The sequence below is a fragment of the Apis cerana genome, linkage group LG12 (genome assembly GCF_029169275.1).
Source record: "Apis cerana isolate GH-2021 linkage group LG12, AcerK_1.0, whole genome shotgun sequence".
Taxonomy (NCBI): domain Eukaryota; kingdom Metazoa; phylum Arthropoda; class Insecta; order Hymenoptera; family Apidae; genus Apis; species Apis cerana.
In genome coordinates, this window is record NC_083863.1 from 6,150,804 (window position 1) to 6,173,615 (window position 22,812).

The 22,812-nt window shown below is 37.2% G+C and overlaps 1 pseudogene; it reads left to right on the forward strand.

Annotated features, from left to right (window-relative positions):
- The first annotated feature begins 3,719 nt into the window (after positions 1-3,719).
- LOC133667029 (uncharacterized) lies at positions 3,720-7,033 on the forward strand (annotated as a pseudogene).
- Positions 7,034-22,812: the final 15,779 nt, after the last annotated feature.

The window sequence follows — 22,812 nt, forward strand, 5'->3', positions numbered from 1 at the left end:
GGTTTACGCACAGTAAATAGACATTCATTTCTTGCTATACAAAACGAAATAAGATAATTTGCAATCTTTTGAAAAAAAAGAAAAAACTAAATAACGCAACGTGAACGTAACGTGTGCCATAAAGTTTATATAAAAATTATGAGTTTTGTTGTTGATATGCACAATATTTTATTGTATTTTCCGCTGCATATGTCAAAAGGAACTCTTTCCGATTTTTAGTATCGTATTTATCATTCCAGTGATCTTCAAAATACTTTCTTTAATTCGATATCACGTTTCAAAGATCGTGAAACGTCCCTGAAATATATAAAATAAAAAATAATCGAGAAAATGATCATACATCGCTTATGGATATTCAAAAAATCCAAGGGAGGATTCGAAATTTCACAACGTAAAACGGAAGAACGAAAAATCAAACATATCTCTTCTATTGTCGAAATTTCGAATAAATCTCACTAGCAAAGCGTAAATTATGGACATTCCGCGTGTTGGTTGGATACAATCAATAACGATTAGAAGGAGCAGCGCAGATTGGCCCGGAAAAAAATATCGCATCGGCTTAAATCACCGGCCGCCATTCCTACGTTTGCCCACGAACCTTTTGGTGCCACACAGCACACTCCGGTCATTATTTTAATTGTTACGAACGCCACGCCGTTCCATGGGGCCTTAATTACAACCCTCCAGCCGGGAGAGAAGTAAAGCGATTCTACTTGCCTGCTGGCGCTTACGAGAATATCCTCTCACCTTCGCCCTACGTACCGGCAACGTGAGAATCAATAGGATCGAATTAGCGAATCCGATAATTAAGGTACCGTTACCAGAGAAATTACCCACTATCAATTCGTCGATTACTTGTCCGCCAACTGAAGAGAAATCGTCCCCTTGGTGAAGAATCGTGTTAATAATTCCAAAGACTTCTTTCTCCTGGGATAAAAGGAGAAAATTGGCAAGAATTGGTGACGAAGATTAAGGATCATTCTTATTGCGCTATTTAGTCTGTCGATTCGAGCGAGGTATCCTTTCATGATTCCAATATTTTTAATATTCGATAAATTTCTCGTTCCCTCTTTGTATAAGACATAAGGAAAAATTAGAAAAATTAAAAAATCTAATTCGATCTTTTCCTTTTGATTAACTTACGAAAGGATCACAGTGACATCTGTACACTGTAAATGTATAATGTTAAAAATTTTTAAAGAAAAATAATCAATCTACATCGATTCCACCAAGAATAATTCTTTTGAGTGTCGTAATCCACAGATTACAAAAAGACTATTGTTCTAGCGTTTTGTTTGGATTGTTTCTTGTTTCTTCGATTCACATTTACACTTCTTCTTCGTTGAATTAGAGGCAATTTTTATTTAAATTTAATATTAATGTAGCCCACTTTCTTAAGAATCATCGATTTCTCCATACTCGTACGATAAAGATTCATATTTGTATCCACGTAAACCTGTTTGGAATATTGGATTCCGAGGAAAAAAGAATCTGGTTGGCTCGATTGGATCGAATAGCCGTTCTGTCATATTGAAAACATAGACCTTGTAGAATACGAGATCGGTGTTTGTGAATAGGTTAAGGTACACATAGCGAAGGTACTTTAATTTCATTTTACTGCGTTGTCTTGTAGCGTCATAACTATCCGGATAAATTCTACGGTATCGAGAGACCGTATTTGTATATACGTTTACATATGTACTCTCTATTCTGAAAAGTATTTTATGAAGCAAATAAAAATTCGCGTTACAATCAATAAAATACAGATAAAATAAAAATAAAATTAAATTGCAAAATTTTTAAGTTAAATCAATCTTACTTGGAAGCTTATATTGGAATAATTATCTATATATCATGGTACAGTTGTAAATTGCTGTAACTGATTATTGAAAACCACAAAGTTTAGACGTTGAAACAACATTTTTTTCGTGACACGTTTTATTCTTCTTCGATAATTTAAGTAATTTTAATTTTAATTTTATTCTCTTCGTTTGCAGAAACAAATCGATTTGAAAGATTTGAGATCTTCAAGCTGCAATTGCGGATACTGTTTCGAGTATTCAGCGGTGTTTAAAACGCGCACTGTTCCTTCTATATTGAACTTTTTTATATTTATACTCCGTTTCAATTGAAACAAAAAACGTGCATTCTTTACGCTTCAAAAAATAAATTACCGTGCTTCTTACGGTGCTCGGAACTCGGTTTTTTTTTCACAATCAAGAGAACGAATTGTTTCCTCGAATTAAACGACCAAACTTTTTAATTACGTTTCTTGAACAAGCTCCAGTTAACAAGTTAACGTGTTGTAAAAAATCAACGAAAATTATAATTTCAGTAAAACTTTGTGAAAATGTAGAGCACAACGGGTCACAGTTTATAGGACAATTTTTTTAGTTGAGTATTACTTTGAGGGGGTGAAATCAACCCTTAAAATTTCAATGTTTTTCTCGTTTTTTAAATATAACTTTGCACGATACAGAATGTAACTTTATATGTACAAAATGCTGCATCAATCTACTGTAAAAAATATTCCCAAGGGAAATTATAAAATATGTATGAAAAAATATGAAAAAAAAAAAAATGTCAAAACTTTAAGCGTTGAAAATAATTATTAAACCGCGCAAGTCTGTGCATTTATAAGAAATTTTAATATATCAAATTCTATTTCGGAATACGCACGATATGTAAAACCATATAAAAAAGAAATATTTAAAACAAGCTTGGCATCGTGGTATTATAAAGAAAATATGATGCCTTTATTTCGCATAAACATCCGCAATCTAATAATTGTGCTCTGCGCACGCATAAATCTTCGTTCAAAATTAATAATAAATTTCACTTCAAAATAATATATAGAAATTTAAAAATTTGTTGAAATTATACCAAAGAGAATATACACCATCGAGTCATCTTTATCGGGCGCGATGAATAATAATTGTTCAGATTACCCAACGGAGAAATTGTCGAAGGAATCCATTCATTTCCTTATCTCCGATAAAACGACGTAGCAACTCTTGAGTGCAAATGACGCGCTACCAATGATCGAAAAGGGACAGAAGGCGATGGCTTCGAAGTGTTACGTCAAAGGCCGATCGCGGAACGTGTTCCGCCTGTTGCGCAGAAACGAGAAAAAGACGTGTGCCGACCCCTTGCTAGCTGTCAGCATTTTCCATCCAAGTGTCCGTAATTACAGAGAGGGTGCCTCGTGACCGCTTTCATAATCGATCTTGGGAAACACCCACGGAATTTCAGCCGTTTCAATGCCTAAACGTCGATCCCATTTCCGGATATATTAGATGGAATTAATAGGAATTTAATTCGTAGCCTCTATCGATCGATATAACTTTATTTTGAATTTGAATTTTTTTGAAATTTTAATAAAACAGGATGATTTCAATATTATCTATAACAATAGCATCGTCGATTTTATTCGTTCAAAATCGTTTATTTATTTATTTTTCGATACGAGAATGATCGAAAAATATAGAAAGTATTTAACTTTCTCCCAAACAGATTCGAGGCCAAACCTCTCGAGATTTTCTCTGGAAAATATTTTTTGAGAGCGATTTTTATCCTCGACGCAGTGTCCATTAGCGAAAAATAAATTCTCTAGAGCAATTTTCGATTTTTCGTTTTAGTCTCAAATATAATCGCATTCAAATTATAATTTTGTTTGACGTTTTATTCTTTTTCTAAATAAACGTTAAAAAGCTCACGAATTAATTTGTACACCTAATAATTAGAGTTCAACGAGAGAATAGAATTCAATTTGTTCGATATCCTTTTTGATTAGCGAATGACTAAACGCGGCCCCAAGTGGATGATGGCCGATTAGCTTGTTATTGAAAGATAGCTTTTGTACAAGTAAATGGCCTAGGTATCGGGGTTAATTGGCGGGACGGGCGGACGTTTACGGTGGTTAATTCGTAAGCTGGATGGTTGATGTCGTTTCGTGAGTAACCGGCCGTGCTTGTTTTACGACGGCCGGCTGTGTTGTATGGATTGTAATGTATGGGTCGAGGAGGATTATTAGGTGCAATCGTGTTGGAAATTTTTGTGAGATATTGTTGCGATAGAAGGGTTAATGTGCTTCTTTAACCGGTAATGGGAGGCGTGAAGGTTTGAGAATTTATGTGTGGCTTTTACGTGGGGATAACATCATAATCGTAAGCTGCAATTATTAAGTTATAGTCGGGCAAAATTATGTGGACATTCGATTATTCCAGGTATATACAGTTGATAACTTCTTACCAATGCTTGATTTTTCTGGGAAAACCTTTTAGAAATCTTTTTTCCTTATCAATTAATTTAATTTAAAGCTGTTATCCTAATAGCTTTTTCACGTAGAATGTAATTGTATCATAGTTTTTGATATACAAAAATAATAAGTACACTCCTTTTTTCCTATAAATTGTACACTTAAAAATGTTATGTATGTTCATTCAATTTTGCTTGCATCGGTAGGTTTCTTTAATTTAGAAAATCTCACGGACAATAACGATTCTATTTCTCGTTGGATCGATCCAAGATACCAATATAATTATTCGTTGCCAAGAATAATTAACTCGCGTTATTTCGCTCGCGTGAATCGGAATGACAAGATCCGTCGAATGATCTCCGCTCCAATTGCCCTTATTTTTCCTCCTTTTTCCTTCTTTTCCAGCATCTTTCAAAGATGCCATTATTTCGTACCCGTTTATTCGAAACTCGTCGCAAAACTCGGCAACAAAAGCGGATCGTCGCTGTCGATCGAACAAAGCTTTATACTTATTGTAACCCCTGTGCGCAATGGGAACAATGGTCGGCCGTGATGCCGGTAAAATTTTCGAAAATCGCCGGGCCAATTTTATCGTTGCTCGAAGGCGCGCTGTTTTCAGACATTAATTATTCGCATTTCGTTTCATCATGGCGGGGCTGTTGCTCCCATATTGGTCATCGATGTTTCAATAAAGCGAGGTGATCGAACCATCGAGGAGGACGAACACCGTCGAATATATATGACCGTCATTTTTACGCCCGCAACCTTTCATTTGCATAGAACGCGCTTGTCGTCGAATAAGGGTCGCCTGTTCGTCGTAATCGATCGATCCACACCGATGCGCAAATATTAGTCGCATTATTCAAAACCGTTTCGCGGGCATATGCCGCGATCCTCGCCCTTCCTCGAGCTTTCTGCCCCGTTCGAACGAGCGCGCCACGAACAATGCGAACGCGTGCGAGTTTACGTGAGTAATAGGCCAACTTTCATAACGCGGCCTATTTTTTTTTCTTTTTTTCCTTTTTTTTTTAAACAGCGAAATACCGAAAAAAATATACGCGCTTTTTCGGGCGTAGATTACAAAATCCAACCCTCTCTCCCGCTATTTTTAAATACGGAATATTAAAATGGTACACAGGAGCTCGGTTCCTTTTTTTTTTTTTTTTGTTTCGTTTTTTTCTTCTCCTTTTTCATGCGATGCCGTTTTGATATTGATGTTACTGGGCTGAAAATTTGTCGTCGACGCTGTTCCTAATTTTCACGAAATTCCGAATTCTTTTTATTTAATATTCAGTAGTTGCGTATCCCAATTAACATTGGCTTGCCAGAGCTCGAGTATTTCTTATTTATATAAACAATAATTTTTATTACATAAAAAGAAAATTCTGTTATTATTTTAATAGCTATGCGGTAAATCATTTGTTTATCATTCGATCGTATCAATTTTTCCTTCTTTCCAAACAACAAGAACAAGAAAACAATAGTTTCTTAATTCTGTCAACGGTATAAATTAACCAATTACAATTTTTTACACGAATCCTGTGAACAATCGTAATCACGATTGTACTCACGATTTATCCTGATCTGCGAGCATCAGTTTCAAAGATCAAAGCATTACCACGTATCCATCGAGCAATCCCAACTAGATCTCAGATGATGATGGCGAGATTCCAAGACAAGGGGGGTATCAATCATCGAGATCATTGGATGCGGTGCGCGATGAGCGAAGAGCACGAGAAGACGAAGGAGGGGGGGAGTCGCGTGAGGCGGCGCGTGCACGCCGCTCGTTTCTCCGCCGGGAAATTCCTCTATCGTCGGCCTCTCGTGGGCCACTGACGCGGGTCCGACATCTCGTGTAATTCGCACGGCCATATTTCACCACGCCTGTGCAGATCCTTCGTAGTGGGGCACAGCTCTTAGACCCTCTCTCGACGATTTCAATAAATTATCAAAACAACGTCCGGTCCGCGCCGCGTATTAACGTGAGAAGGGATGAAGAGGAACGGCGACGTGTACGAGGCGAACGAGTTTAAAGCGGCAATTTGCTCCTCGTATCCATCTGTCAAAAGGCCACCACGTGTTATCTAGGGATGGGATCGAGTTGCGTGCTTATTTAAGAATTGTAATTTTATTTCAGAATTAGAATTATAATTTATATTCGACCAAATGCAAGTATGAGAGAAGAATGGAAATAGTAGTGAGAAGATGATTGTACTTATACTCTACGATGAGATAATGAAATCGAAAACTTGTATTTCATTAAATTATTTTGATAGTAATATTTCGCTTATAATGTTCAAAAGTTAGTCATAAAAGCTTCGAATCCAATCACGTAAAAAGTTCAAGTCTGCTCGTGAGATGTTCGAACCCATCGCTAGTGTTATCAAGCTTACTTGGCCAATTATTGCCCATAGGCGAACCTCTGAAATTTATTCGTTTTTCTATGCCAGGCTTTCTTTTTGATTGTTCCAAAAAATTATACTGACCTCTCTCTCTCTTGCATAGGCTCGATCTTTCCCTGCCTGCACTCGAACAGGTTGCGCTTCGGCTCGATGATTCTTTGGTTGGATCCATCGTTCCCCTCTGGAATCGCGGTTCGAGACCGTCGTCTCACAGCTGTTGCAACATTTGACGCGTCGACGTGGAAATCTCACGAACTCGTGGTTGGCTATCGATAAAATTGCTCTCGATGACGCGAATCGATCGTTAGACCAGGGTTAAAGTGGATTCTGCCTCGATGGATTGAACGGCGAAAAATTTAATCGCCAAGGATAACGCTGTACCTAAAAAAAAAAAAAAAAATAAAGATGAAAAATCGTGTGTCATTTAAATTATTTAACAGGATGGATCCACAGGTATTTACATCCGATGATATTAAGATATCGAAACGATTGTTGAACTGAAAAATAATATGAACGTATTAATTAATTCATAGATAGCTTGCAAATTTGATAAAACGTCAATCTAAGATCGATAAGAATGAAATAAATATATCACGAAGCAATTATACATAGAATACCTCGATTATACTTTCAAGTATAAGTATTTAATCCTAAATTAATCATTTTCATAAAATACGTACGTGTCTCAGCATCATTTAGTTAGATACGCCAATTTAAATGCATGCTCGTTCCATTCGCATACGTTTCGAATTATCGACGTTTCGTGACAGTAACAAAATAACGGCAGATTCTCGATTCAAATGAAAGGCAGGCAGGAATAACGCTGGAAAAACACGAAACTCGTAAATTATGGAAAACATAGGAGGGAGAGGGGATGTTTTATTCCGGGTTTAACACTTGTCCGTCACGAGGGCTAAAAGCGAACACACTGAGAACGGCTTTGTCCCAGAACGGCGAATATATATTTATCCGGGCCCGCGGATAGAGGTCAAACTTGAATTCATCTGAATTCAAGGGTTGTAATTCAAACGTCCGCGGGCGGGTTCATCTTCAAGCCGCGCGCCGCCTTTTCAAAGTTTCCTCAGAGATCGTGGAAGCGCAGTGTGTCGTCCCTGCTGCGCATTCAGAAACAAATTCTGCGCCCTTTGCACCCGCATTTGGAACCGCGTTTAACCGCGACGCTCGTTCCCAAATCGGGGGAGAGAATGAAATTTTTAGAACGACTTTTAGAACCATTCACGGCCGCCATAATCGCCGTCTTTTCAATTCTAACGAACTGTTTTTTCAAACCACGACACGGCGCGTTCGTGATTACGGGCATGCGTGTTTTTCTACACTCTTTGATCTTTTTCTATCTTTCTATAAATTTTTTGCACGAGAGATGTCGTCGGATTTGTCGTTTGACTTTTGTATCCCGGATTGTTTGGGTTTATTCGTTTCGAGAGGGTTGTAAAATTTTGCGGCGTGGCTACGCTAGTTCTAGTTTCACAAGATTACAGTTGTGAACCAGCCGACAAACAGGCGAACCTTGTCCTATATAAACCGATACAGAAACATTTTGACGTTTCAATCGAGTAACGAGAACAGTTCTGTGCAACGTAGAGTTTATAATCGAAAACTATTTATAAAATTTAATTAAAAAAAAGATACTAATATCTCGTTGATAACTCTTTTCAACTTCAATTTTTTAAATTTGCATCATCCATTCCTCATTACGTATGTATAATTAAACCATGGACGTTTATGCATTTTAATGTTAATGTCCTCTTCTGCGCTGCAACATCGTTAAATGTATTTCTTAATCTTTAAGTCGAAGCGTAGAAAGGCAAGAAAAGATAAAGGCCGTACGATCAAGTTCGTACGAAGAGGAGAGACGAGCAACAATGGCAACAAGACGCGAGTAAAAGAGTTAATGAGCGGTCAGAGTGGTGGTCTCTCTATAATGACTGTTTCGAGCCCTCCTCTTGCCTCGATCCGCCGATCTAAACAAGGACAAAGAGCCACGGGAGGTAGAACGTCGCCCGACAGGAGGTCTCTGACCGTTTCGAGTCCGCTGCCTTCCAATAGAAATATAATTCATAGTCATCGGCTGTTAACCGTCTTTAGCCGGCTGTCGAACCGTCCTCCGTCATCCAGGGACGTTTCTCTTGATAATTAAGACTGTGGTGAGCCGCAAAAAGCTTTTAATTATACCCGCGTAATAGATTCGATCTTCGTGCACTTCGCCTTCGAAGGATTTTGATTATCCTTGAATTATCCATCATTGCCGGCTATGAATAGTCTAGATGGGATAAAATTAACGATTATCTGATCGTTATCCGATACGTGGTATTTTAAGTGGCGATAAAATTCGCGAGGGCAACGTCTTTATTTTCAAGGATCTTATTATTAAATTGGCGCGTATATCGGTCTCGTTTTTTTGGAAACGTGTCAAAATTTATAAATATTATCTTGTGTAATATACTTGCCAGTTTAGGGAAGGATATTTCGTGGAATGTGTGGCGAGCTAATATCTGCGAAACTAGCTGTGAAAATAGGTAAATAAAATTTTGAACTGTGATTCATCTTCATTAATCTGCGGGTGTCACTTTGATGGAAGGAGGAATTCGTCGGTCTCGTTGGGAAAATACCTACATTTTCTCCACAAACATGTGTAAATAACAAAATTTTATTGCATTATTATAATTTTACTTGTTGTATCTCGACAAATTGATTCATTAATTTCAACTGATTACCCATTTTCTTCGCTTAACTTGGAGGAAATGTAGTTGAAATATTTGTAATTTGTTTATATAAGGTATTTCAAACTTTTATTATACGATGCTTTATTGTACGTAACGATATTTCATACGCTGGATACTCATGAATTTGAAGTCTGCGAAGTCTATGCGAATGACGACACGATAATTTCGTTCATTCTATTTGCCTTCGTTCCAGCTGGAACGAAAGCATGTCCATATCTGGTAATTAGTCTAAAAGGTCTTGATATTTCATATCTATATACACTTACGTATATGGCATTTCGATATCTGGTCCGTTTCACGAATGTCGAGTTATTAAATTGGTCGAAAGTGCACCAGCAAGAAATGAAATTTTCTGAGTGTTTCGATTGAGATAATTGAAGGATCGTTTAATATTAAAAGGGGAGGGGGAGAAAGTAAAAAGAAAAAGAATGAGATAATAAAGCGAGTATCGATGATTGTGGTTGACGATATTCATAAAATATATTATGATCTTATATAAAATATGTGTAAAATCTTAAAAAATTTTGCGATAGAATATTATAGATTATCAATTAATTATAGATTATCAAAAAATTAAAAATTTTGAACATGCAGAGGTCAAAGTAAAATTGCAAAATATCGATAAACATTTTTCTTCTGAATTGTGGAAAAATTTCGCGTGCCATCTATTCTTGCTGACACAAAAATTAAACGAGACTCGTAGTTGGATGCTTAAGAATTTCGAAATTTGAAATTGCATCTTCTTCTTTTGGATTATATTCTCTTGATACAAAATAGTGAAATTAGCCGAGAATTCTAGATGGATGGTATTGGTGATCTATTCCGTGATATGGATCAATTATGTATCTACTCTCGTTCTTTGAATCATGAAAATTGATGGAATTAAAAATATCTTGAGTGCTTTACAAACTTGGTTCAAAAGTTGTGTGAAACGTTTCAAGGATAGGGAAACTTTCGAAGCTTCTAAATATCTCAATCTGTTCAATCTCGAAACGATCGTTGAAATCAATCCAAAATTTCACGAAGTGCCGAGGAAAAGCCGCGAAATATTCCGTTTATGAATGCTTAACGTTCGAGAAAATTTTCCACAAATTTTGATTAACGCGAATCAAAAAGAGATGCGAAATATGCAAGAGTGATTTGAAAGATATAAAAATTTCTCTCTACACTTTCTATTTGATCGATAGCTTTTAGCTCTTTGATATCGCAGATGTTCATAAAGATATGGGTCGCTTTTGAAAGATCAATTCTAGATATTAAGCTGAACCAAGAAAAAGAGATAAAAAACTCTTTGAACTTTATTTCAATTAACCTTCATCTTTCTATATTTAATCACTTCTTATACTTTTCTCTGCACTTTGTGTAAAAAAAAAAAAAAAACTAAAATTCACTGTAACTTTATTCAATGATTAAATTAACTTGCTACTAAATAAAGGGAGTGTCTTAAAAGTACAGAGTGTCCTATTTTAATTTATAAACACCAATTATGAACTATAGCATAAAATGTGATGTAATTAAGTTATTGTATAATCTGATATAATTAGATACTCCAACTTTTGAATTTTTAAAAATTTTTGAAAAATGATCTAGATATCCTTATTTCACCTTGATCTTTCCATTTCCATTTTTCAATATAAATTAAAAATTAACCATCCAATCTACATAAATCATTTTTTACGTATCAGATACTTAATTAATTTGTATTTTCACATGAAAAAAAGAAAGGAGTTTAACAAATGTCTTTATTTGTGAAAAATGATTTCATCTCGAAATAAAACGAGAATCGGTGCGTTTACGGATATTGGCCAATCTCTTTTAACGATCTTAAAGGAATCACGACGTTTTAACGAGATCCTCGATCGTATCGGTAGCCACGTTTAACGTCCCTCTTTTTCGAGGGTGAGCTTGCGTATTTTTCGAGCTGAAACTTTTGCCGTAAAAGCGGACGTTGTAATAGCAAAAATTAAAAGACCGTTTTCATTTTAAAACACGGCTCGTTCGATGGATCGCCACGGCACGCATAAAGTGCCAAAGAAAAGGAAGGAGTGGACGAAACTGCTCTAATTATTACGTATTCCAGGCTGAAGTAATTATTACCGTCAAAGCACGAAAGTGAAATAAAAGGGAGAAGTGCTTTACAGCTCTTTAGAAAATATCTATCAACCTATACCCGCCACTGTTCAACCATTTTTTCCTATTTTCTTTTTTTACGACTTCCAGAGAAATTGCTCGCGAAATGTAAGTTTTTTATCCTTTTCTCTTTATGCATTATTTTATGTAACGATTCTCAAGAGTTATTACAATTAGCTTGCTCTTCGCTCTTTTAGTTTTCATTCTTTTTTTTTTTTTTTTTTTTTACATGCTGATCCGACGAGATCGTTAATTTTACGTATTCATAATTTTTCTAAAATCGATATCGCGCCCAATTCCGTTTATTATCTCATGAATTGAATATTCATGAACGATTATCGTAATATAAAATACTTCATTTTATTTTGAATGGTTTATGTTGAATAAGTAAATGGAAAAAAGAGAAAAATTCGAATCACAATTATTGCTTGCGACGATCGAAAAAATTATTAGATGAATTTATTGTGTATGCGAATGAGCGTATTACTCGGATTCACAAAATCAAAGGAAGTATCTCTCGTTTCTATTATTTTTTCACTCGTCAGAAGAAGGATTAGTAAATCATTCATAACGAATGTTTAATAATTGCCGTGCGCCGTGCAAATTTAATGACGTTTATAGAATTTTTAATACGCCATGCCATCAAACAGAGGTCCGAAAATTCAAATGACCGGTTGGATGCAATAACACAGCCGTGTTTTTCATCGCGCAACAGTCCACAGTGGCTCGTAATTAACGATTGTAAAACGTAGCCAAAATAATACGCGGCTAAATTAATATTGGATTGACGAGTCTGGGTAATCAATGACGTCCCCAATTTCTATTTTGTTTCAGTGAACATTTTATAAATAATGTAATTGTAACTTTTGCGCTCTGTCGCTTCTGTATTATTTACTTGCCAACATTTTCTCATAAATTAAAAAATAATTTTCGCCTTGCGAAAGTTTTCATTCCCGTGAATATTCCGCGAACATATACATAATTTAAAACACAAGCGTTCGATATATCTTAAACCGTAAATCATCCGAGCCGAATCGAAATCCACTCGAACGAACGATTTTAAGAACGTGTAATAAATTTTCAATTCAATTTTCAAATTGATCATCGTTCCAGATTTAAATAACATATTTATTTGTACGATCCAAAATTCGGATAATCCAACCTTCCACCAATATACCCAATCCTCCAATCTCGACGAATTATCCTCTCCTCTCCCGGAATACCTAACGCCACCTAAAAAAAAAAAAAAAAAAAAATACAATCAAACGAAACGAGCGGTCGCTACAAAGTTAACTTTATATTCTAATTAACACGACGAATTAACGGAGAATAGAGGGGAAGGGATAGAATCGGCATCATGGCCGCGTCTAGCTGATTCCGATTTCATTTGGGAGCGGTCACGAGGGAGGGTTGATATCCGGGGAAATGAACGAGAAGCGGGGGAGGGGAGAAAAAATACGCGTGAAACCGCATTAGACACCATCGTGTCCCGCGATTAATAATGGAGCGTGGAGGGGTTGACTGCGGGACTCGTCGTTTCTCATTAGCAATAACCCCCATCTGACTAACGAGAAGCACAATGATAACGATTTGACGGCTATACCATTAATAGAATATTTGATCACGGCCGTACACACATGATCGCCTCTCCCTCTCCTCCTGCCTCCCCCTCCCTCCCTTCTCTTTCTCGTCCTCGCGTACGTTGCTCGCGTACGCGCAGCCAGAAATAGAGGTGAATTTACTGCCGCTTGTTAGAGACACCCGTTAGAGGGGAGAGATTAATGCGAGCAATTGCAGGCTTGTGTTAATTGATACAGCCTAATCACCATCAGACGCAACGGCGATGGCCATGCTCAACTATATAGAGGACTATAATAATACGAGGAGGAGGGGGAAGGGATGGATGCTTGATAATGCTTCGTTCGCTAGTGACTCGATGTTCAATTATTCGTTTACCATCGGATTAGCAGATTTCGCGAACGCTGTTGCACGGCATAAGCCGAGCTTATTCAGGCTTCCGCTCGCATCAAACTCGTGTAAATGTTGAAAGTACCGAGAACCGCTGAAAGTGGCCGTCACTTAGCACAATTTAGATTATTATTATTTTAATCGCCCATTGCCATTCGATCCTTTTCGTCGAAAACGTGGCACGAGAGTAGGGAGAATGTGGAACGATGGAAATTATTGGATCATTCGGTGTTCACCATTCTTTTTTCCTTTTCCTTTTTCTTTTAATTAAACGAACACTCGGTTGAAAACGATCGAAACGATAGCAATGGTTAAAAGATTGTTGCCGTGAATCATGTGCATCGTCAAATCCTTCCTAATTAAATGGACAAAAATTATTAAACGAGATGCGAGTAAAAAATCCTGCTTACGTCACGAGAGACAAGTTAAAATGTCAGTTCTGGGGAAAGAAGGAAGGCATTAAGATGCAAGATACAAAAAAATGTAACTGGAGATACCAATCTATCTGTTTCTGTATCCTGAGGTAAACGTTGATACGTCAAGGTGTCGACCGTAATGCATCCACGTTCCTTTTGTGTGGTCGCGGGACACCGATCTCGATTAATACGCAGATAAACCACAATTTGTCCGTCTTGCGCGCCTTTAAACCGGCGGGCCCACGTTAACAAAGGGCCAAGGATAATCAAAGTTCCTTTTCGGTTTGTTACCGTTCTCTGGACATCCAAAGACTGAGGCTGAGAACTTTGAACGGCGCTCATTGTCCAACGGTGACTGGTCACAATCAGAGGAGAAAGTCAGCGGGTGATCGACGCGATTCAATGCAACCGCTGCGCAAGGGTGCACGTACATTTACGCGTATCTTTTCATTAATCTTCGCCAATAGTGTTATCCGAGAGGGGGAATAATAATGTTTTGAGCGCTATGTCTAATTGTTACAACCCTTCGTTTCTCGTTTTTTCTTTCTTACTCTTTTCTTTTTTTTTTATTTTAATGATCATTCGAATCGGTTATTCCAAAGCGCACGATCACCGTTATTACACGCGTTGATTCGACTCTGAAGAAGGGTGTTGATGTTTGGTGCTTTAAATTTGATTGCTTCTTTCATCGAATATTTAACTTGAAATTATTGGGTTCAATTTCAGGTTTTGATTGAAGGGCGATGAAAATTATTTACGTTAATTTAAATTTACGTTTTATTAAATTGCTTTGTAAAGGAGGAGGATTAAATTAGAACGTATGAAAGCAAATTTACCTGTTAGGTAAACTGGTGGTTTATGAGTTTATGAATTTTTGTGGTTTTTGTAAAAATTAAAATTTCAGTCCAATTTTTCTCCTTTTATCCTTAACATTGTTAAAATAAAACGAGAAAACTTGCAGCAACATAAAAAAAAAAATAAATAAAATCTAATTTCAAGAATAATATAAAAAAGTTATATAAGAATATAATTTTTATATTTTGGATATATATAAATATTGCAAAGACAAGTCGAAAATAAAATTTTCTTATTTCAAAACTTCGTTTTTGAAAATTTAATTTAAAAATTGTTATATAAAACAAGTATCTGTACTTGTATAATTACAAATAGATAATCGACAAAGGATTACTCTATAACGAAAATACGTAAAAAAAAAATGTATAAAAATTTTTTTTCATTTGAATATTTGTTTTCGAGAAAGCAATATTAAATTTGAAAATTCGTCGAGTATACGATTATACGATTACTGGATATGAATAAATAAAAGATTATTCCATTGTATAAAAATATGTAAAAAATGTGGAACGAAAATATTTTTCGTTTGAAGATTCGTTTTTGAAAAAATGGAATTTCAAAATTTGTCGAACGCGTAAAAATTATAAGATTACTTCTTCGTTGTATACCGTTTAATTTTCTCTAAGAACGATAATTTAAACAAATAAAAAAATTACTTTACATTATTTATTTATATCATTCTCCCTTTTTTTTCTAATTTTTCTAACCCACTACAATTCAAAAGAATAAGAGAATATATGAAAATTAATTTTCTTAATGAGCAGATCTCGAATGAAAATAATTATTTACATAATTTTATTTACATAGAGATTCGAATTATTTCAACTATATTATAAACTCGTGCGCAATGTCAATATTTGAACACTAATAATCCTAATGACACAGGGAATTCAGTCGCGATTATTAATCAAGAATTTCGAATCCGCATCGTCGTTCGAGATTTAACCTCGCATTTATGTTTCGCCCACTTTACGTTGACACAGTTTTCCCGACCAAAGTGTTCAATGTATGTTAAAGACATTCCCTTCCAAATGCAAATACCATTTTCGCGTTACGTCAACGGCCGCAGTTTACATAGAACTGCCTGACACATCAGCCACCTGTAATAAACACGGTACAATTAACATCGGTTACGTTTCAAAAGCACGTGTACGCATTTCAAGAGTTTTCAGATCACGTATTGTCGCAGTGCGCAGCGTACGTCATTTACAAATACGGTTCTTAATAACGTCGTAACGTTGCGTTTCACCTGAAACGTGAATCGAAAGTGCGAGCCGTTATGCTATTCAACGATGGATTTTAAACACAATCAACGAACAATGTTGAATCGCATCCACTCGTGAAAATGCACGCGAGAAAAAAATTCTGTTCTTTCTTGCGAGAATCTTGCGGTATCCAACTCTTTAATAACATACAGCGTACTTGTTTACTCGTTGGAATTACGTTTCTGCATTTCGTGTTAGTGATCAGTAAATTGCGAACGTCGAATGTGAAATATTGATATATACGAGGAAATCAAATATCGTATTTTTCTAGTAGAGTAGAATAGAATTTCTTTGTACATTGTTTTACGCTTTTAAATTTTCCATCCAGTGATGAACAATCAATTCTTTTCTTTTTCTTTTTTTCTTACTTTTTGTCCGACTCGTATACATCTTCTATACAGAATATATATTCTCGAGGAGAAAATTTACAAGTACAATTGCTCTTTTGAAACGAGCCATAATCGCTGAGATAATGATATAATCTGAGCTGCGTGGCCACTATATGAACAATTACATCCAACTAAGTCTCGTGTTTTCTTTGTATCTGGTAAAGGAGATTAAAATTCTTTCCCTTCCTTTTTCAAGTTTATTAATATTTTAATCGTTATTACTTACTACGCGAAAAAATAACACGATGAAATTGGGATTAAATGAAAAAATGGTACGTGCGATTTAACGGTCTCGATTATTCTTAAGATCCCTCTGTCGTCAAATGATGTCCCACGACTTTAACATTTAACGCGTTAAATAAATCTGAAAAGAAAAGGGAGAAACAAGTTATTGTATAAATTCCCATCGTCGTTTATCGTGTAATTAATCGACGAAGATGCGAGCCAGGGATTGCATTGTTCGAAGAGATGACTCGAAACCAAGAAGCCGTGTCTCTCTTATGTTCCATAACCACGGATATACCGGTAAACAAGAAATAGGATATATCCGGCCAACTAATTTCAACGAATATAAAGTGGTTCTTTGGTTGGGTAGCTTACGCTGTTATAAAGAATAAAATATGAAGACGGAGTGAAATGCGCAGATGGTGGATGAAAAACTTTTTTAATGAGAGGAACCGAGCCCGCAGGCTGAGTCTTTCAATTATGAAAGAGTTAAAAATTAAAAACAAGACGGCCTCCAACATTGATTTCCTTAATACAATAAACGCGATCGAACTTTCGCGTGCACGTTGTAGAAACATTACGACTTTTTCTTCAATCGAAACCGCATTTTTTCTTTTCTTCCCTCCTTTTTTTTTCCCCCATTCCAAATCCAAGACAAGATTGAATTCTTTTCTTAAAACGGTTCTTTCTTCGAGGGAATCAATGGTCAAATATGAAATCCGCCATTCAGTAGCGAATTGAAAATATGGAATGGAATATCTTTTATCGAGACATCTTTTTTTATTAATTCTATTGTAAAAGAAAATCGAAATTAGTGATCAAATGGCGGAATAAATATTAGTTGAAGCTAATGAGTCTGAATAAATAAATAATTAACGGTGATATTTACGTATTATGAGGTGAGAGCGTACGAGCTATCGACGTTTCAATTTTTAATTTGCATTCTCCCTCCTCATTAAAACTGACAGTGACAAAGTCTTCAATTATTCCTCGATTCTTTAATTACCGGGATTCTCATTGAGAAGCGCTGAAGAATTCGATGTGAATTTGTCACTCACATTTTTATTCCAAGTATCGTCTCTTAATTCGATTCGTTCTCTAATAATAACAATTTATTATATTTTAATGAAATATCTATTTTAATAATAAATATTCGCATCTTCCATCCTGGAAAGATACCATGTTTTCTAGAAATGCGACGTTTAATTTTAGATAATCGATCAAAACTGGATTAACGCGGTCGGCACAATATTCAAATTTCTAAACTCAGGGTAACGTTCGATGTTTAGTAATTGATCTGATATTGGAACATTTCCTGTGATCGATAGCAAGTGACGGGGATGGGAAATGGGCTCGAAATTCATGACTGATGATACTTGAATTTACAACTAATCGATAACCAACAGTGCATACGAAAATATACGGTGTGTGTAATAGATTCATTCCGAAAGAATGATGCCCACTGATACATCGAATCGCTTTTAAAACTTCTAAAAAATACGCGCATCGTAAAGAACATATCTCTTTATCGATAAAATTCACAATCAAATTAAAGAATTAAAATTCTCTTACCCACTTGTTCCAATTATTTTACATCAGAAAAATTTATTTTCATATTATAATTTTAAATATTCCTATTCCTTGTTATTATCCATTTTTAGAAAAAAAGTCCACTTATAAAATCGTGCTACTTGCTACATCACTGGAAGAAATAAAAATAAAAATAAAAATATATATATATTCTCATTTTTCAGTAAAGTATTACCTAGTGACAACAGGTGCACCGAAGTATAGGCAGACAGGTGACGATGTGTATCACGATTCCGATGTAATGGGCAGTCGATGACGAGAGAAACGAGAGCTTGGCTAGCCCAATGCTTAGGAATCGTGGAAGGGTGGAGTGGAGAGGTGAGATTACAAGGCAATAGCACGATGTGCAATCACGAGGACACACGTTGAAGGATCGACACGCAGCCGGTTCTCCTTCGTTCGCCTCTCTCGATAATAATTAGACGCTGTCCTATCTAGCTAACTCTCCCGCCATGTCTCTGCCATCCTTTGCCCTCAAACAATGTGTACATACGGGAGATGGTTACAAGCTCTTTCTCGTGGAGGGAAGAGCCACGATTTCGTCGGTCAACGTTATAATCAATCGGAATTGCGAAAAAGGATTGGTAGGCACGAGAACGAGTGGACGTCCTTTCGACGAGTGTGTAGGCTTTGGGCTAGGGATGACCTTTTCTTCTTTTTTTCTCCCTCTTTACTCTTGGATTGACGTAAATCTCCCTTAGAGATCGATTCTGCTTCGTGGCATTGGGGCGAGTAGAACGATACTCCGAGATAAATAAATTCTAAACGTTGATGTTATTAACATCAATTGCGAAAATGAATTTGTATCGCGCGAAGGAACTGATACAAATCTTTATTCCATGCTTCGTGTTTCTCTGTGATGAAAAAAACGAAAGAGGAAATTTTCTCGATACGATAATGAGGTAGACTTTTTGTCGCGGAGGCTAATCTCGATGTCTCGATCTTATAAGCATCGGAACGAGTTATGATTCATTATCAACTTTGATACGTTGAATTTCATTCCAGACCAGTTTGATTGAAGACTAATGGCCACTCGACGCGGCCGGGAAAAAATATAGATAACCACTTTGTCATCTCCGAAATAGGCTAGGCTGTCACGGGCAACGTGTCGTCGCGAAATCTGTATACTGTGATGGGGGATCCACGTGATCACGATATGCGATATTTCATCGAACGATGGCACACGTGGAACTTTATCGCGTATATAATTCTTCGATCGTCGAGAGGACTGCTTGTCACCGCACTTCTCTACGCAATTATCCTCTGTCATCCGTCTCCAAGATGAAATAATTACGAGGATAGGAGAGAGAATTGCAATACAACGTTTCGTAGATTCGTTCGATATCGAATTCCCCATACATTTTTCTTTCTTTTTATTATTTTTCTAGTATGATAATTAAACGTCATCGCTATCACTATCATTTTTCTTATCACTGCAATGAAAATAGAATTTAATTCAAAATTGACGTTCACCATTGAAGTAAATCTATAATCACTAGCATTAAAAAGTAGAAGCCCGATGAACGATCTTATAAATCAGCTTTTATAATAAAATTTCATCCGTTAAAGATCTAAATTCGATCAACAAAACTTTTTGAAACTGTTTAATGATTGTTTTCTGTGTATTTTATATATTTTTGCTCGGTCAAAATTTCTTTTTCGGAAACAATTTTGAAAAATTCGAACGAAGGGAAGAACTAGGAAATCCTAGATCGTGTAGATCCATTTGACCGGTCCCAAATTTATTTCCATGGGAATAGCTTTAGTCGAATCCTCCCAGGAATTGTCCATTTTCAATCCGAGCACGAACGTGCCAATGTTCATTGGATTCTTTCAGATTTATCCTTACTTCAGTAGTGCATTTTATCATAAAAATTCTCTCGTAGATCGTAGATTCGTTTCAACTTCCAAAGATTAAATACTTAAGTCGAATCTTACTACAAATAGCCCACGAGTTACGATTGGAGTCGAACGGGCAATAAAATTCACAATCTCCCCGATCCGCAATCACAACAAAAGGGCGAAATAAAAAAGCACGAAACAACTTTTGTTTCCGGAGGAACGAACCTCGAGTAAATACGCGGGTTGAACTTCAAACTTCCTCAATCAAACTTCCACGTTTAACCTTTCTCTTCTTAACAACTCGTAATCAAACTATTCGTGTAGGACAAATGGAGGCATTATCGAACGATTTATATATCATGCGATCGTGTTTCTTTCTTTTTTTTTCTAACAACGATAGAAATAATCGTGATGAGACGATAGCGATGCACCTATGGATAAAAGAAAAAAATTAAATTACATTTCATTTACACAAACTATAATATCATTATGTAATATTAAAATATTCCCTAAGATTCAGCGCTATTCATTAATTTCTGATTACAATTTTTCATAAAATAACTGTTTCGATTAATCATCCGCACAAAAATGCGACATCATATCTGATCAAATGACTCTAACTCGACAAACTTGATATCCTAGAATTCATAAGCAATTCCACGAAAATTTACAGACAACTATAGCCAAGCACAGTTACCTCCACAGTTACACCATAGCCACATACCTGATCAAAAAGCGTTTAACGGTAGGTTGTCGTTGATCGCGTGGAACGGTAGCTGGGTGGGCGATAGCGCGCCAATTATCTTTAATCACGTGCAATTTCGTGGCGAGAAAGTCGAGCGTCGAGCTTTCATGCCGGGGCATCGTTCGAGGGACGCATAAACGGTTTCCGAGCCGGCAACACGAAGAAAAGCGGCCCGATCGCGCCGAAAAGACTATCCGCCCATCCGAATTTCCAATAAAGCCAATAACTCGCCCCTATATAATCCGTGGGGGCCCCCGGGGCGGTTTAATTGCGCTTTGACGGGTGGCATTCTTTGGTGCGGCGGTGCGGTGAACCGGTCTTCCACCGATGGAATCTTCTTAGGCCGCCGCTTATTTATTGCGATTCGCCTCGCGTGCTTCCCGTCACTCCCTCTTTCACATCGTTCGAATGATGCGAGAATTGAAATATGAACGGGTCTGTTGCGTGATGGCCGTGATACGTGTGATTCGTTTCTCGATATTTAACGTGGCAAGCTTATTTTACGGAGTGCCTGAACGTCGAAGCGCGACAAAAGTCTGCGTAATTATTTAAAAATGGAAAATTGGTCTTGTTAATTGGATGGTGAGAGTGATATTATAATCTTTGGCAAGAGTTTTTGGGTAAATTAATCGTTTCGTAGATAACGTAGAATCGATTAAATATTTGGCAAATTTAGAATTATACCTAATTATTGCTTGACGCGAAATTTGTAACGTTCATAAAGTAAAATCTTTACTCTCTTTCAAACTTTAATGTATCGAGAGTGATCGTATTTTTTACGGGGATAAAGGAACGAATCTTTTCTCTCTTTATTGACACAAAAAAAAAGAAATCAGTCGGAAGAGAGAAAAAGAGGAAAACGAAAGGAAAAAGTTCGTACCAATATTGCGAATACCCATTTCGTATATACCTCTCCATCCCTCTTACTCTCTCCCCCTCTCAAGAGTACATATACATTCATGGGTGAAATTTATGTTACCTACACACTTTCCAAGGCCGGGAATTGTTAATGCGAGGAGGAGAGGGGATAGAGAACAAAATACTGGTCCGGTAGGATGGTATCGGAAAGGTTTGTGGAAGACTACAGTGCCGAGGGAACTCGTATAATCTCGGAGCTAACCACCCTTCCGATTCTTGACGTTGCTCCAGCCCCATTTCCTGCTTTCATTACGATCCTCCGCAGCTTTGGGTCCTAATCGAACCCTCTCCTGTCCCTTATCCCATTCCTCCTTCCCCTCCTCCTCCTCTTCCTCCTCCACCGTTCCCTCGTCACGAGTTCTCGAGAGGAGCGGGAGGGGGTGGGTGGATTCAGATCAAAACGTTCCGACTCCGTGATTCGAAGGCCGATTTCTCGTCCTCCGTGATCTCGAAGGACGACGCACGACGACAGTGAATTAGTACGGCGAAATTCCGCCGTGATTCGATCAAACGGTTGATTAAAAGCGGAATTTGTTCAACGTTTAACGCTCAAGCTCGAATCGACCAATTGTATGTAAATCCCGGGCGTAAAAGCGGCCAAGTGCCCCGTCGTCCTCGTTATTTTCCTTCCCCCGTGCCTTCGCGTCCCTCTCTCCTTCCTCCCTTCGCGCCACCCCCTTGAATATTTTATCCTTTACGCCGCGAGTTTCGTAGAGAAACATCGGCGATCATTATCGGCGGATGGAGCACGGCCGTTGAAAAATTTTCCCGCCACGCCGCGAATTTTATCGCGGATCCCACCCTCGCTTCGAGCACGTAGCTTTCCTCCGCCCGCGCGTAACGTGATTATAGCTTTAAACAACGATCAAAGATAACCCTGTCCGATCGATAAAGCTCATACATAAAATGCAGCTTTTGTACGGCCGGGGGGGAGGGAGGAGGGATGGTGAAGAATGAAGAAAAAAAAGAGAGAGAGAGAAAAAAAAAGAAAAAAAAATGGGAGCAGGCGGGCGAGAGAAAGGAGAGGGAGGGGGGAGGGATGGTAATCCCATCGCGATCCTCTTC